General features: G+C 33.1%; 1 protein-coding gene and 1 non-coding gene across 14 annotated transcripts in view; both read right to left on the bottom strand.

Moving 5' to 3' along the window:
• Window positions 1–18,287, bottom strand: part of kcnip4a (potassium voltage-gated channel interacting protein 4a) — a 313,734-nt gene that overhangs the window by 69,910 nt on the left and 225,537 nt on the right. The window lies entirely within an intron of this gene.
• On the bottom strand, window positions 3,970–15,586 carry LOC147836228 (uncharacterized). Of its 8 annotated transcripts, XR_015496601.1 has the most exons (19): window positions 15,474–15,586; window positions 15,036–15,203; window positions 13,892–13,939; window positions 13,742–13,805; window positions 13,397–13,458; window positions 13,043–13,121; window positions 12,653–12,728; window positions 12,302–12,376; window positions 11,907–11,984; window positions 11,544–11,618; window positions 11,149–11,226; window positions 10,740–10,815; window positions 10,326–10,403; window positions 9,927–10,010; window positions 9,561–9,611; window positions 6,444–6,534; window positions 6,267–6,318; window positions 5,979–6,056; window positions 3,970–4,764 (listed from the first exon to the last, which is right to left on the bottom strand). It is a non-coding gene; the product is annotated as an uncharacterized LOC147836228 (transcript). The 8 variants fall into 8 exon arrangements; XR_015496602.1 differs by lacking the exons at window positions 11,544–11,618; window positions 11,907–11,984; XR_015496603.1 differs by lacking the exons at window positions 6,444–6,534; window positions 11,544–11,618; window positions 11,907–11,984 and having other exon boundaries at window positions 15,036–15,199.

Below are 18,287 nucleotides of genomic sequence, written 5' to 3' on the forward strand. Positions count from 1 at the left end.
AATATTCCGAAAACAGTTTTCTAGAAAAAAACAAAAAAAAACTTTATTTAATTACAAAGTATTGCAGGACTCTAGAGTGCTCTGTTTTTTTAATGGTGCAACTAAAAAATCTATACGAGGGGTAAGATTAAATGAATTTTCAATAAGTATCATTATTATAAGACATATTTATAATATGAACTTGCTTTTGGTTATTGATTGACACGCTGTTTAAAGGCGCTACACACAGCCCCACTCCTTGGTATCGAGCGCAGGCCCGGCGCTACATTTAGATGTTGTATAATATGAAATTGCAATAAAAATTATGAAAATTGTTATGAAATAGTTTTTCAGTTATGTAGCCTAATAAAAATATTTAGTACACTGCACAGTGCAATTATTATTTAAATTTATTATATCCATTATTATTAATATTAGTAAAATTGACAAAACACAGAACTCTTTTGAACGTTTGCTTTCATTTTGACATGCTAAAGCGCACTTTTACAGTTTTGTAAAGAAACATCCCATTATGCAGCAGCAGTCAAGTTAGGACACTTAAAAATGCCTTTTGTGTTCAAAGATGAACGGCCTGCGAAGTCAAGTTTACATGGTTATAAATTAAATAGATATAGCCTAGTGTGTAAGTGAATTTGCTGCAGATCCACCTCTCACATGTGCTGCAGGTAGGGTAAATGATAATCTTTTAAAAAAATTTACTTTAGGCTATACTGCTATTTGCTCATGCAAAATTAAACACCAGAAAATATATTGTAGGCCTATATTAAGAGCTAAAATACAGTTAGCATCATAATTAGTTCAATTATGTGCTGTAGTCTATTGATTGACCAACACCCCCTGTATACAGTTTACCCACTGCAGGTCTACACTTCTGATCTGTATTTTGAATTACTTGTTTTAAATGACAGTAAGACATGCTATATTTAGTTTTTATTGTAAAATATACATTATAATCCAGTACAAAGTAAAATAATATTTATTAATGGCCTTTTGGCAGCGTATAGCCGTTAAGCTTATAGTCTAAGCATGTCATTTTATTATTATTATCATAAATTACAAACTAGCATCCTTATGATTTTATTTCGTTTCTGTATATTTTTATCAAACAAAAAATGCAATGAGTTATACTTTGGTTTTAATTTTATTAGAAATTTAATAGCCGTTTAGGCAACACTACTTCTACATGTCATTGGCTCTGATTGCGTTTTTTACAGATAACCTATTTACAAAGATTTTTATTAAACAAGTGCACTACCACAAGATATTTTTGTAGGTGTAAAAATCTAAAAAGTATCATTATCATATTCTTGCCTTATTCATCTTTAATATAAATATTAAATTTAACTCATTCATTGATTAAACTAGGGATGCTAATGATCACTCGATTGATTTATTGTCGGTAACCCTTTAAAACCGATAGACCTTATCGATGACCGATTAAGCATGGGCATTTAATAAGTTATGCTTTGCTCTTTGAGATGCGTTCACGATTTCACACATTACATAATCAAGTGTGCGCAGTTTAGGCTACGTTACCCTATGGAGTCGTGCACTCTCTTGACTTTGCATATTGGTTATACACATACTAGTCATACCTGTTATGCTCAGATCTCGTTTATCCACTGGTACTGCCATTAATCCGCTGGTCAAGTAATCAAAAAGTAGGCTACATGAGGTTTAATTATGGGCAGGATATTAAGACCAAACATTGGTTGTGCAAACTGTATTACGTTCTCTAAAATTTTAAAGTGTTTTAAGCTACATTATTTTTTTATAGACTGGCATAGGCCTAAATACGCATCACGGCCAGACATTTATAGTTTATATAAAAACGAGCGTCACCGTCGCATTTGTTCACATGCTTTAAATTAATGCTTTTTGTCTCCCAAATTCATATAATAAAAAGAACAATAAAATAACATTATTAACCGTTTAACTGTAAACATTTCTGTTCAGAACGATTAAAGTTGATCTTTTTTTTTCGGTTTTCATTTCTGTTCCTGAAAAATGTCATTTGATTCTGTTTTTCATTTCTGTTCCTTGAACCGGTTTGGAGCCCTGCATATAATATGTTTTTCTGCATGTTAAATAATGCTTTATGAACTCAACATGCAGTTTTGTGATCTAATCTAAAGTGAGGAATATTGATGCTTTATAAATCCCTTATAAATGACAATTAAAGGCTCAGAATCATTCATTTATTCATTTATTTTCATTTTGGTTTTCTCTCTTTATTAATCCTGGGTCGCAACAGCGGATTGAACCACCAACTTATCCAGCACGTTTTTATGCAGCGGATGCCCTTCCAGCTGCAACCCATCCCTGGGACACATCCATACACATACACACTCATTCACGCTCATTTACTACGGACCATTTTAGGCTACCCAATTCACCTGTACCGCATGTAGGAGCACCCACACCAACACAGGGAGAACATGCAAACTTTACACAGAAACGCCAACTGACCCAGCCAGGGCTCGAACCAGCGACCTTCTTGCTGTGAGGTGACAGCACTACCTACTGCGCCACTGCGTTGCCAGGCTCAGTATCAAATAAACAATAAGTATTTGCAATCGTACCTAAACAAATACAATTACTGTAAATTTTAAACATTGCTGAATAACAGGAGTGTCGAAATACAACATCATTTGATAAAACAACAATATAATAATTTAACAATACATTACGTGTAAAGCAATTTTATATTTAGACAAGATTGCAATGATTTACTTTTCATTTGATACAGTTTCATTTGAGCATCTTGTAATAAGTAGAAATTAATAGTCATTTTTCCCTGTATATAATGTAACTGAGCCTTATATTGTAATTTATAATGGATTTATAAAGCATGAATAGTCCTCGCTTTAGATTAGATCACAAAACTGCATGAAGTTGAGTTCATAAAGCATTTATTAACATACTAAACAACTTATTATATGCCTGAATAATAAGAATTATCAATGTTATTTTGAATAGTTTATTAATCATTTAATTGCACATTCTGAATTATCTAAAAAAAACACCAACTACTTTTAAATATCTGGTTTGTTAATGATGTACTTTTCATTACTAAATTAAGTATTGCATTATTTACCAAGTATGAAAACAATCATTAAGCACATTATAATTGTGCTTATAAGTCAATAATATTTGTAATTTATACTTATAAATATAATTTATAAACTGCTTACTAATGTCTATTAATGTAGCGTTAATGCTTAACAAACGTTCAACTAACTATTTGCTAATGTTTCATAAATAATTCATTGTGTGCAGTTATTATAGTGTTACCCAACATTTATATATCTTATTAATCAGGCATATAGTAATGGTTACTCTGTCTGATAATAAATGCTTTATAAACTCAACTTCATGCAGTTTTGTGAGCTAATGTAAAGTGAGGACTATTGATGCTTTATAAATCCCTTATAAATGACAATTAAAATCTCAGCTATATTCTAAACAGAAAAAATAAATAAATTAAAAGGCAGAGTGATTTATAGCTTTATATATATATATATATGGTGAAGCAGTGGCGCGGTACGTAGTGCTGTCGCCTCACAGCAAGAAGGTCGCTGGGTCACTGGTTTGAACCTCGGCTCAGTTGGCATTTCTGTGAGAAGTTTGCATGTTCTCCCTGCATTCGTGTGGGTTTCCTCCGGGTGCAAAGGCACAGTCCAAAGACATGCTAAAGGTGAATTGGGAAGGCTAAATTGTCCCTAGTGTATGAGTGTGACAGGCCCATATGACAGGCTGGCCGGAAGGTGTAAAAAAAGTCTTTATCATATGGACAAGTCTAAAACTGGAGGACTTGTTCCAAAAAGAGCCGACCCCGCAATCATATGGGACTAAGGCCAAAGAAGATATATATATATATATATATATATATATATATATATATATATATATATATATATATATATATATATATATATATATATATATATTATTTATTTATTTTTTTTTCATTAATTTCAAGATACACAAATGAAACTATCTAATGAAAAATAAATATTAGCAATCTTATCAAAATATAAAATTACTGTACAGTGCAAACATCACAGAAACACTGAAATGAATATTGCCATATTGTTAATTGTGTTGTTTTGAAATGATGTTGTATTTTTATTTTGTAATGTTTAGACTTTACAGAATTTTTTTTAATAAGATTGCAAAGATTTATTGTTCATTAGATACTGAGCCTTAAATTGTCATTTATAAGGGATTTATGAACTATAAACAGTCCTTAGGTCACAAAACTGCATGAAGTTGTGTTATTATAGCATTTACTAACACACATGGTTACAATTACTATATGCCTGAATATAACATGTATAAATGTTCATTTGAATAGTTTATTAATCATTTAATAACTCATTCTGAATTATCTTAAAAACCACCAACTACTCTTATATACAAATAGTTTGTAAATAATGCAATACATAATGAAGTAATGAAAAATGAATCAGTAACAAAGCATGAAAATACAATTAAGTCAAGTCAAGAATACAGCGTTTGAAGCTATATTTATAAACTGCTTCCTAAAGTCTATTAATGTAGAGTTAGTGCTAAACTAATGATGTATAGTGTATACTTACTATAAAAGTGTTATTCAGATTTTTTTTTTTTTCTAAAGAGTCGAGATTCAGTTTTTAATATAAAAATCCAAAGCTGACCAATCTCTGGTTTTTAGAGCCAATGGTTCAGCTTTCACCACAGCATGTACTTCCTGTTTGCTCCAGGATCTTCTCTTTATGGGACCTATGGGTGGTTAAAATATAAAAAAGTGGTTTTAGTTGCATAAATGTTCAGTCATTTTTACAACATGTGCTGTTATGTTAGTTTAATATTGTGATAGAAAATGCTAGAAAAATATGTCTTGCCTATTATTAAAAATACTTAAGATGGAGATGGATTAAAAAATACTTCCTAATAACTCCAAAACTGGTTAATGTGGTTACACTTTATTCCATAGTCCAGTTTAGACATTCTTTTAACTATGCGTAACTCTGCAACTACGTTAATTATCTCACCGTAAAGTATTATGTATTAGAGTATTTGCATACTGTTAGAATGTTCAATAAGACTAACGCTCATCTGATGAAGTGGTTTTTTTTTGTGTGTGGTGGTGAATTGCATTATGGGATGTTGATCTCTGCTCTGTGCACTTTTGATGTTGAAAATTCAACTCTACAGTTTAACAAAGTGACTTTTACTGACATTTTAGTAGTTTGAAATAATGTAATGTATAAGAAATAATATATAGAGATAAATAAGTCTTTAGAATAACAGAAAATGTACCGGCAGTTTATTACAAGGTTTCTGTAGCATAATATACAACACCAACCCAAACAAAAAGTCACTTTTTTTTACTTTTTAAGATTAAAAGTTGTTGGAAGAAAGATCAAGATCCCATAATGCAATTCAAAAGCAGAAACAGATTTCATAAAAACATGAATCACAAATTATGAAAAACTGCTAATTTAATTATTATTACTTATTTTTATTACTTTTAGAGTGTAGAGTATTAGCTGACAGTTAAGGTTACCTCAATAAAACTGACTCTCATTGGTCTCAGTAAATAGTACAGCAGACTAAGTTAGGCTCAAAATTAGTACAATATGACTAACTCTTATATAAATTTAGTAGAGCATTAGCAGTGTTGATTCTAACAGACAGTCTAATGGCTGTTAGTTGACAAGTAGTTGCAGTTACTTGTAGTTAGTAGTAGTAGTAGTAGTAGTAAATTATCAAAATAAAGTGTAACCAGATATGCAATTAGTATATTTTTCCAAAGTATTTAGCAATATTGTTTAACTAACATGAAATGAGATATCAAGTGCAACTGTACTGAAATCATCATAGAAGTAATGTGCTTCTGTCCTGTTTAACCCTACATGTTATGTAAATGAGCTTGTGCATTTGGACTTGTACAATAACACAAGTCAGTCACAAATTAACTTTAATGATCATACCTCTCTTTTTTGTGAATGCTGGGTCTGCATCACTATCTTCACAGACACTGTACCATGGTGATGATACTTGAGTGGACTCTGAAAGTAAAAATCAAGTCTGAGAGTTGACTTCTCTGCATAAAGCTTACCAAAATATTTATTTGATTTTGTGTTGTTCTTTTTAATGGGTAAAAGCTGTGTGATGGTAGCTTAAATATAGTTTTCAAACATAGCACATACATATCATGATAAAAATAAACATTCTGAAAAAAGAAAAATTCTGATCAGAAAAATAAATAATATTTTTACCTTTTAGACTGGACTTCACCTCCTCCAAAATCACGATCCACTGTAACTTTCTCTGAATGTAAAAACCCACACAAAAATACATCATTTAAAACAATATGATATATGTTTGCAAATACAAATGTGTATATAACATTCAGAAAATCTGGTACTGTATTACATGTTTGTGTGTAAACCCACGATTTGATCAAGATTCCACCCTTTAAAATCTTCTGAGCGTCTGTTTTCAAGTCCCAGAAAAACTGAGTTGTGGGAACAGAGCAGTTCTCTTCTGCAGTCATACAGTCATAACACACACATACATATGAAGAGTTTGGTTGCAAAATGCGATAAACGGCATTTTTTGACATTTGGATTTTATTATTGGAAATCACTGTTCAGATGTACCTTAATCTATGTGTCAATTGCTGCCATTAATAACATTTAAGAATGCACATTTTAGGCCAAGTACAAAACTTATTTTTTTTTTACAAAACGCAATATCCGTCAGACCAGTTTCTTTACAAAGTGCGATATAACAGTTAGAGAGCGTTCAGGATGCGGCGCGAGCTCAGCATCCCCTGGGAAGAGAGTCATCGCCGGTGAAGTGCTCAGAGTTTGCTCATTGATTTAGCGATAGAAGATGAAGTCTTCAATTTCACAAAAAAATAATAAAAAGGCCACAAAAGTGGACCAGAATAAGATACTTCTGCGTCAACAATACACAAATGCAGCAGGGAACGAGTCTCCGCTGATGTCAAGAGAAGGCCTAGGAGCGCCTTTTTTCCTACTCCCCATCACAAGATACCTGTCTGCAAGTGTCCCTTATAAGTTTATTTTTTAAATAATTTCTTAAATGTAGCTGAGTAGCCTATCTGAAGATTTATTTATGTGGTTGCACCTATTATTTAAAATTAATTCTTGTTGTTGTTGATTTATTATAAATGAACTTAAAGGGCACATGTTGTTATGGAGAAAACGGTTTAGCTTTTTCACAACCAAATAAATAAGCTATTATTATTATTACAGTGAAATAATTCATTAAATATGACAAAGCGAGGCAAGTTTGTGTCACGGACTCAGCTCCGCCCGCTCTTATCATACAGGTTTGGTTTTCTGCAGCGGTGTGGAAGGAGCCGCCCCCCACTCTTTCTGTACCAAGCTAAAGGTCATTTATCTAACTAACTTAATCTTACTTATCAAACAAAACATTGATTCACTAGCTTTTGGTAATGGTATTAATGTAGTATAATATAGCCTAAGGTGGATGTAGCGTTTTGCAAAAAAAAAAAAAAAAAAGTTATGTTATGTTATGTTGTGTACATTCTGGCCAAATCTAACTTAGAATCTTATTATTATTAATCAATCTTTGCATATATTATTCCATGTTTGACAATGTGGGTTGGATTAATATGTAGCATTTTGGCATGTTTTTTTTTACTTAATTATAGACATAAAATTAAATAAAAAATATCCTGGATTTGAAAATATTGTGTTCCTGGCCTTCACTGAGCTCAAGTTATAGTTTAATGTACAGAAATTGTGAATGAACTTGACTGTTGATGTCCTGAAAAATAATGTCAAAATTACCAACATTTTTTTAAATGGATATATCTCGTTCTGCAATGAAACTCTTTATATACAGTTGAAGTCAGAATTATTAGCCCCCCTGAATTATTAGACAACTTGTTTATTATTTCCCCAATTTCTGTTTAACGGAGAGAAGATTTTTTTCAACACATTTCTAAACATAATAGTTTTAATAACTATTTCTAATAATCATTTCTAATAATGGACTTATTTTCTCTTTGCCATGACGACAGTAAATAATATTAGACTAGATATTCTTTAAGACACTTCTATACAGCTTAAAGTGAAATGTAAAGGCTTCACTAGGGTAATTAGGTTAACTAGGCAGGTTAGGGTAATTAGTCAAGTTATTGTATAACGATGGTTTGTTCTGTAGATTATCGAGAAAAAAATATAGCTTAAAGAGGCTAATAATTTTGTCCCTTAACGGTGTTTAAAAAAATGTAAACTGTTTTTATTCTAGTCAAAATAAAACAAATAAGACTTTCTCCAGAAGAAAAAAATATTATCAGACACACTGTGAAAATTTCCTTGCTCTGTTAAACATCGTTTAGGAAATATTTAAAAAAGAAGAAAAAAATTCCAAGGGGTCTAATAATTAATACTTCAACTGTATATATATATATATATATATATATATATATATATATATATATATATATATATATATATATATATATATATATATATATATATATATATATATATATATATATATATATATATATATATATATATATATATATATATATATATATATATATATATATATATATATATATATATATATATATATATATGTATATGAAAGTATATACAGTTGAAGTCAGCCCACCTTTTTAAAACTTTTTTACAAATATTTCCCAAATGATGTGTAACAGAGCAGGGAATTTTTTCATAGTATGTCTGATGATATTTTTTTCTTCTGGAGAAAGTCTTATTTGTTTTATTTCAGCTAGAATAAAAGCAGTTTTATTTTTTTATGAACCATTTTAAGGTCAATATTATTATCCCTCCAATAACTTGCCTAGTTACCCTAATTAACTTAGTGAAGCCTTTAAATGTCACTTTAAGCTGTATAGAAGTGTCTTGAAAAATATCTAGTCAAATAATTTTTACTGTCATCATGGCAAAGAGAAAATAAATCAGTTATTAGAGATGAGTTATTAACATTGTTATGATTAGAAATGTGTTTAAAAAATCTGCTTTCCATTAAACAGAAATTTAGTACAAGAAATAAACAAGGGGGCTAATAATTCTGACTTCAACTGTATATAATTAAAAATATATATTTTATATATAATTTTATAAATATTTTATAAAAAATTATTTTATATATTTTTATATATAATTTATAATTTTTATTTTGAAAAATATAATTTAGACAGTAGTACTCAAGGGTCCAGGGGTCTGTTCTTCGGACCTCGCTTAAATAATCTAAGATTATATTACAGATCCTGGATCTTTTAATCTTGATAACTCATCTTAGGCTAATTTGGTTCTTCAAAAAAGTTTGCGAATCAGATTAAACTGATCTGAGAGGTGTTGTGACTGTGTGTTGTGACAGATCTATCGATCCTCAAAATCATTACCAGCAATACAACGATTGGCTGACGGCACAGCAGCGTGATGACATCTGATTAATGGACAGTTATCAAAATTACATGAAATCCGTAGTAAACGGTTCGTTAAATCTGATATGCAATAACAGAGTTGTGAGTCACGTACTGGAGCAGAGCAGTTCTCTTCCCCTGTCATATGGTCATCCTTCAATATAAGCTGAAAATAAAAAAATATATATTAGTTAGACAGCAGTACTCAAGGGTCGCGGTCCCCACTATGTCAGACCTTACTGTGTGTGTATTCAGGACTAAGTGTGTTTTACAGCTTCTCTAACATGCCTCTGGTCCCCACAATGTCAGTGCATATGTTCACCAATTAGGACACACACTCTGTTTCATTTCTATATTTTGATTAAGTTAAATAATTACAATTAAATACACCACTACTACAACAACAACTACTATTACTACTACAACTAATAATATTAATAATAATAATAATAATTATTATTATTATTAAATTTAAACACACCTCATCAGAGTTGTGGGTCTCCTACTGGAGCAGAGCAGTTCTCTTCCTCTGTCATATGGTCATCCTTCCATCCTTCAATAAAAGCTGAATAAAAAAAAAAATATATATATATATATTAGTTAGACAGCAGTACTCAAGGGTCCCGGTCCCCACTATGTCAGACCTTACTGTGTGTATTCAGGACTAAGAGTGTTTCCCAGCTTCTCTAACATGCCTCTGGTCCCCACAATGTTACACTAGTGCATACATTCATACATTAGGACACACACTCTGTTTCATTTATATATTTTGATTAAGTTAAATAATTACAATTAAATGCACTACTACTACTACAAGAACAACTACTACAACTACTACTACTACTACTAATAAAAATAATAACAACAACATTAAACACACCTCATCAGAGAGTTGTGGGTCACGTACTGGAGCAGAGCAGTTCTCTTCCTCTGTCATATGGTCATCCTTCAATCAAAGCTGAATAAAAAAAATAAAAAAAAATATATTAGTTAGACAGCAGTACTCAAGGGTCCCGGTCCCCACTATGTCAGACCGTACTGTGTGTGTATTCAGGACTAAGTGTGTTTTACAGCTTCTCTAACATGCCTCTGGTCCCCACAATGTCAGTGCATATGTTCACCAATTAGGACACACACTCTGTTTCATTTCTATATTTTGATTAAGTTAAATAGTTACAATTAAATACACCACTACTACAACAACAACTACTATCACTACTACAACAACTAATAATAATTATAATAATAATAATAATAATAAAAATAATTGTTATTATTATTATTATAAACACACCTCATCAGAGTTGTGGGTCTCCTACTGGAGCAGAGCAGTTCTCTTCCTCTGTCATATGGTCATCCTTCAATAAAAGCTGAAAAAAAAAAAAATATATATATATATATATATATATATATATTTTAGTTAGACAGTAGTACTCAAGGGTCCCGGTCTCCACTACGTCAGACATTACTGTGTGTATTCAGGACTAAGTGTGTTTCACAGCTTCTCTAACATGCCTCTGGTCCCCAAAATGTTACACTATTGCATACATTCAAAAATTAGGACACACACTCTGTTTCATTTCTAGATTTTCATTAAGTTAAATAATTAAAATTAAATGCACTACTACTACTACAAGAACAACTACTACAACTACTACTACTACTACTACTACTAAAAATAATAACAACAACATTAAACACACCTCATCAGAGAGTTGTGAGTCTCGTACTGGAGCAGAGCAGTTCTCTTCCTCTGTCATATGGTCATCCTTCAATATAAGCTGAAAATAAAAAAATATATATTAGTTAGACAGCAGTACTCAAGGGTCGCGGTCCCCACTATGTCAGACCGTACTGTGTGTGTATTCAGGACTAAGTGTGTTTTACAGCTTCTCTAACATGCCTCTGGTCCCCACAATGTCAGTGCATATGTTCACCAATTAGGACACACACTCTGTTTCATTTCTATATTTTGATTAAGTTAAATAATTACAATTAAATGCACTACTACTACAACAACAACCACTACTACTACTACAACAACTAGTAATAATAATAATAACAACAACAACAACAACAACAATATTAATAAACACACCTCATCAGAGTTGTGGGTCTCGTACTGGAGCAGAGCTGTTCTTTCCTTCTGTCATACGGTCATACTTCAGCAAACCTGAATATAAAAATATATATTAGTTAGACAGCAGTACTCAAGGGTTCCGGTCCCCACTATGTCAGACCGTACTGTGTGTGTTTCCCAGCTTCTCTAACATGCCTCTGGTCCCCACAATGTTACACTAGTGCATGGGTTCACCAATTAGGACACACACTGTTTCATTTCTAGATTTTCATTAAGTTAAATAATTAAAATTAAATGCACTACTACTACTACAAGAACAACTACTACAACTACTACTACTACTACTAATACTAAAAATAATAACAACAACATTAAACACACCTCATCAGAGAGTTGTGAGTCTCGTACTGGAGCAGAGCAGTTCTCTTCCCCTGTCATATGGTCATCCTTCAATATAAGCTGAAAATAAAAAAATATATATTAGTTAGACAGCAGTACTCAAGGGTCGCGGTCCCCACTATGTCAGACCGTACTGTGTGTGTATTCAGGACTAAGTGTGTTTTACAGCTTCTCTAACATGCCTCTGGTCCCCACAATGTCAGTGCATATGTTCACCAATTAGGACACACACTCTGTTTCATTTCTATATTTTGATTAAGTTAAATAATTACAATTAAATGCACTACTACTACAACAACAACCACTACTACTACTACAACAACTAGTAATAATAATAATAACAACAACAACAACAACAACAATATTAATAAACACACCTCATCAGAGTTGTGGGTCTCGTACTGGAGCAGAGCTGTTCTTTCCTTCTGTCATACGGTCATACTTCAGCAAACCTGAATATAAAAATATATATTAGTTAGACAGCAGTACTCAAGGGTTCCGGTCCCCACTATGTCAGACCGTACTGTGTGTGTTTCCCAGCTTCTCTAACATGCCTCTGGTCCCCACAATGTTACACTAGTGCATGGGTTCACCAATTAGGACACACACTGTTTCATTTCTAGATTTTGATTAAGATAAATAATTACAATTAAATGCACTACTACTACTACAACAACTACTACTACTACTACTACTAATAATAATAATAACAACAACATTAAACACACCTCATCAGAGTTGTGGGTCACGTACTGGAGCAGAGCAGTTCTCTTCCTCTGTCATATGGTCATCCTTCAATATAAGCTGAAAATAAAAAAAAAAATATTAGTTAGACAGCAGTACTCAAGGGTTCCGGTCCCCACTATGTCAGACCGTACTGTGTGTGTATTCAGGACTAAGTGTGTTTCCCAGCTTCTCTAACATGCCTCTGGTCCCCACAATGTTACACTATTGCATACGTTCACCAATTAGGACACACACTCTGTTTCATTTCTAGATTTTGATTAAGGTAAATAATTATAATTAAATGCACTACTACTACAACAACAACAACAACTACTACTACTTCTACTACTAATAATAATAATAATTATTATTATTATTAAATTTAAACACACCTCATCAGAGGGTTGTGGGTCTCCTACTGGAGCAGAGCAGTTCTCTTCTTCTCGTCATATGATCATACTTCAATGAAAGCTAAATATAAAAAACAAAAAATAATAATTAGACAGTAGTACTCAGGGCTCCTAGTCCCACTATGTCAGACCGTACTGTGTGTGTATTGAGGACTAAGTGTGTTTCACAGCTTCTCTAACATGCCTCTGGTCCTCACAATGTTACACTATTGCATATGTTCATAAATTAGGACACACACTAAGTTAAATAATTACAATTAAATGCACTACTACAGCAACAACATCTACTACTACTACTACTACTACTAATAATAATAATAATACTAATAAACATACCTCATCAGAGAGTTGTCGGAGCAGTTTTCTTCTGCAGTCATATGGGCATCCTTCAATGAAAGCTATTTAAAAACAGCTTTGTTATATAAGTCATGTCATGACTATAAAGCTTTCATGACAGTCTTATGAACCCCCCTTTAAAGTAAAGCATTACCCAATTAATTAAACTTTTTTACCCATTAAGACAAGAAGAAGATATTAAGAGATTGATTTCATTATCTCTTAAGGATGATGCAAACTCTTTATTTTGAACAGATTTACCCTTAATCTATATTAACATTAAAAAACTCTTAGCTTTGCTGAATGTATTAAGGATTAATGTATTAAGTGATCAAAATGTCAAACCTTTCTCCAAGGCCAATCACATGTGCCATAGTCAAACGTTATTTCCTCTCCAAAGAAAATATTCCTGATTGCAAAAAGGCACAAATGAGGTTTTCTCTGAACAACGATCTTATTGACAGTGCAGTTAGGGTGCAGATGGTCATCATTCACCAGCCGGCCGGGGGTCTCGTCCTCATGATCGGCATCAATGCTGCAAAACTAAGAGAAAAGAGCAAGTAACATTTTAATTATGCCCTCTCATAGCAATAAAAAGCTAAACTATGGCATGAATTCAAACAGAATGAATATAATATATACATGTACATTTGAATGGGGAAAACACTTAACCACCTGTTCTTGTTTTACCATATAAAGTCAAACATAAAGAGAGTATTTTTATTAATATCTCATCTATGCTTTGCTTCCACAAGCTCTATCATTTGTACTCAACCACAAAACTTCCTTTATTAAATGTGGACAACGCAAACTCTGACCTAAAAGATTTAATGTGAAGGGTTCAAAAACTACAAAAACCTCACATTAGCATCCTCTCTGTGTGTGAATTATAAATACAGTAAACCTTTTGAAGTGGATCAGAACCTTTCAACAATGTTGTTCTAATACTATTGAACACCTGTTCTTCTTTCTTAGGACAGTTTTAAAGAACTTTTTTTCCACTTCAATTGTTTACAGGTCACACTTTACAATCAGGTTTTATTAGTTAATGTACTTACTAACATGACCTAGTAATGAACAATGCATGTACAGCATTTATTAATCATAGTTTAGCATTTACTAATGCATCATTCAAATCTAAATTCATGCTTGTACCAGTAATAATGCATTGCAATAATTAATGCATTGTGCGTGTTCAACTAGTAATGAACAACTTTATTTTCATTAACTAAAGTTAACAAACATGAACAAATACTGTAATAAAGTATTATTCATTGTTCATGTTAGTAAATGCATTAACCAGCATTAACTAATTTAACCTTATTGTAAAAGGCTACCAGTTGACAGCAAATAAATAAATAAAACACACACAGTGAACAATTATGTACTTTTATATATGTTTTACACTAAGTTGGAGTTTATTATAATTATTTATCTAAAATAAAACGTTTCTACACGTCATAGAACAATAAATTAAGTACATTTCTAGGACCAGATATCCCCACATTTTAATTATAACCTCTATATTACTACATTAACGTATAAATAGTATATAATAGTGTTATTTCAGGATTAACGTTAAATGTTTAAAGCAATTAACCATTTAAAAAGTACGATACAAGAACTATAAAAAACATACCTTAGTAACCTTCTATATATTCGGTTTCCAGTGAATGGGTCTTGTCAGTGGAGCTGGTGATGTGTTTCTCCGCATCTTTTAATGGTTTTATCCTCCGTCGATCCATTTAGCCGCCCGGTGATTGGTGACTGTCTGACCGCGGCTCATGCACTCCACCCCGGCCTCTGACTCACGTAGCACCGGGCAGTTAGCACGTTAGCACATTAGCGCGAGTAACTTTTACTCGTGTAAACAAGTTAAATTACATACCGAACTGTAGTTTGTGTCTTATCAGTGTTATATTAATACGTAATTTGAAACAACATCGATTAAAACACCCTGGAAATTTGTTAAAACATTTAATTAACTATACCTGATAACTGTCAAAATATGCAACATAAGTATTTGTCATATAACCTATTTTATTACATTATGATGGTGAAAAACATTCTAACTTACCCAAAAATTCGAATAATTTGATGATAGATCTTAATTAAGTTGATTAAAGTCGGATTCATTTATGAGATTGCGCATGTGCAGTAGGCAGAGTGTGTGAGTGTGTGTCAGGGTGCAGTACCGCCATCCGACTACAGGACCGCTATAGAGCAGTGCGCCGACACACACTTACACACTCAATTCAGGTAAATGGTCAAGGTGGGGATCAGTGAAAAAAACTGCACTAGGCATATCAGCAACGCCCCCTGAGTCTTTTAAAGGCAAAACATAGTGGGGACCGGGCGATCGGTCCCCACTATGTTTTTGGTCCCCACTTTGTGAGTGTGCTATCATGCTGAGGTCCCCACCATGTAATAAAAACAAACACACACACACACACACACACACACACACACACACATACATATACATATATATATATATATACACACACACACACACACACACACACACACACACACACACACACACACACACACACATATATATATATATATATATATATATATATATATATATATATATATATATATATATATATATATGTATGTATGTATGTGTGTGTGTGTGTGTGTGTGTGTGTGTGTGTGTGTGTGTGTGTGTGTGTGTGTATATATATATATGTATATGTATGTGTGTGTGTGTGTGTGTGTGTGTGTGTGTGTGTGTGTGTGTGTATGTATATATATATATATATATATATATATATACACACATACATATGCATAGGACCAATATGACCAATATCACACCAATATCACACTCATATATGAGCGTGCGTGCCTTAGTGTCCCACCAGTGCTGATATACAGCCATATTGCACCGCTACGAGTGTGATATTGCATTTATACAACAGTTCGACGGCATAATCGTGTATATAAAAAAAGAAAATCAAGTACGGAGTCTGAAAACCTTTTTGTATTAGGAACTGCTTTCTTCCACTATTCATTCACATCTGCAGCTGACCTCAGAACAGCACAAACTGTTGCTCATTCACCAACGTCACTTTAGAGCCAGTGTTTGAATGATTCTCTAGCGTAATGTCTAAAGTTATGACAAAACAGGTGACTTTGCTGACATTTTAAGATTATAAGGCTGAACAAAAAATGAAAAAATGCAATCCGTCTACAGAGACATCGTCTTACAGTGTTACAGTCTACAGTATTTCTCTGTTACAATTGGTATTTCACAATAACCCTGCTGAAAAATCCAGCTTAAACCAGCCTAGGCTGGTTGGCTGGTTTTAGCTGGTTGACCAGCCTGGTTTTAGAGGGGTTTTGGCCATTTCCAGGCTAGTTTCCAGCCATTTCCAGCCTGGTCTTAGCTGGTCAGGCTGGAAAATGACCAGCTAAATCCAGCTAAAACCAGCTTGACCAGCCTGGTTTAAGCTGGACATAGCTGGTTTTGGCTGGACTCCCAGCTTGGCTAGGCTGGTCAAGCTGGTTTTAGCTGGTCATCTCCCAGCCTGACCAGCTAAGACCAGGCTGGAAATGGCTGGAAACCAGCCTGGAAGTGGCCAAAACCCCTCTAAAACCAGCCTGGTCGACCAGCTAAAACCAGCCAACCAGCCTAGGCTGGTTTAAGCTGGATTTTTCAGCAGGGCACCCCCAAAAAAAGCAGCGCACTCACTACCAGATTGCTGTTGTGTTTGCGATAAGGACAAAAAGCAGAACACATGCGGGCATTTCTTCTTTCTTTCTGCCAACACACATTCCTGATATGCGAGTCCCATCTCACACTCAATACATTACAATTATATGGTATAAATAAAGGACAACAACATACAAGAGAGAGAGAGATCGACTTAGAATATCACTTACCAGTTTAATAATGATTTGATAAGCCGTAGTTAGAAATTACGCTGTTTTTATCTTCTAGGGGCTTATTATGTGGTCCTTTCGGCATCTTATGGATAGACAACATCACCCGTCTTTCAGTAGGGCAGGCTAACGGCCACCGACGTGTTGTCTCTCAGAAATTATAAATGTTTAAAAATAGGCACTATCCTTATGAGTAAACTGCATAGGTGCAATCTAAACAACTATGTTCTTGACTAAAAAAGCCTCAAAAGTACAGTATGTTGTCCAAAAGCAGCAATATTTGTCAAACTGTAGAGTGTCCTCTGCTTGTTGCTGTATGTGGGCGGTGTTATGCACAAGGGTAAAAGGTCGAGTGCTGTTACTGACAGAATATCGCGCGACTATCAGCCAATCAGATTCAAGAATCAGACAGAACTGTTGTATGAATATTTATAGTAGTATAAACAGTATATATAGCAAATTAACTATAAATTAACAATTACAATTGTGTTATAAAACTACAGTAAATTGGTAATTGTTCATTTACAGTGCAAATTGCCAGTGATACTGTAGATTTGACATTTTTTAGTGTATCTGTAGATATAACCTGCGTGTCAGCACAACATGTTGTTTAAACTAGAGAAAAAAATCAATGCATAATGAACTCATTCTTTAAATGCTTGGACTGTGCATTAATTTGCACCATTTCTATACTCTAAGGACAAGCTACAGCATTGATTATAAGACTGACGGCTCAATAAACTGCTAAAGTGCAGTCACTAAATTTCCCTTAAAGGAACAGCTCACCCCAAAAATGAACATTTCCTCATTAATTACTGTACACATGCTGTACTCAAGGGGTTGTAAACTTTCATAAATTTCTTATTTATGTTAAACATAAAACAATATATTCTGAAGAATGCTAGAAAAAGCAGACTAAATATGGAAGTCAAGGGCAGATTTTTCCAGCAGTCTTCAGTGTCTATTCTGAACAAGTGGAGGATGAGTAAATGACGAT

The sequence above is a fragment of the Danio rerio genome, chromosome 7 (genome assembly GCF_052040795.2).
Source record: "Danio rerio strain M-AB ecotype USA chromosome 7, GRCz13ab, whole genome shotgun sequence".
Taxonomy (NCBI): Eukaryota; Metazoa; Chordata; class Actinopteri; order Cypriniformes; family Danionidae; genus Danio; species Danio rerio.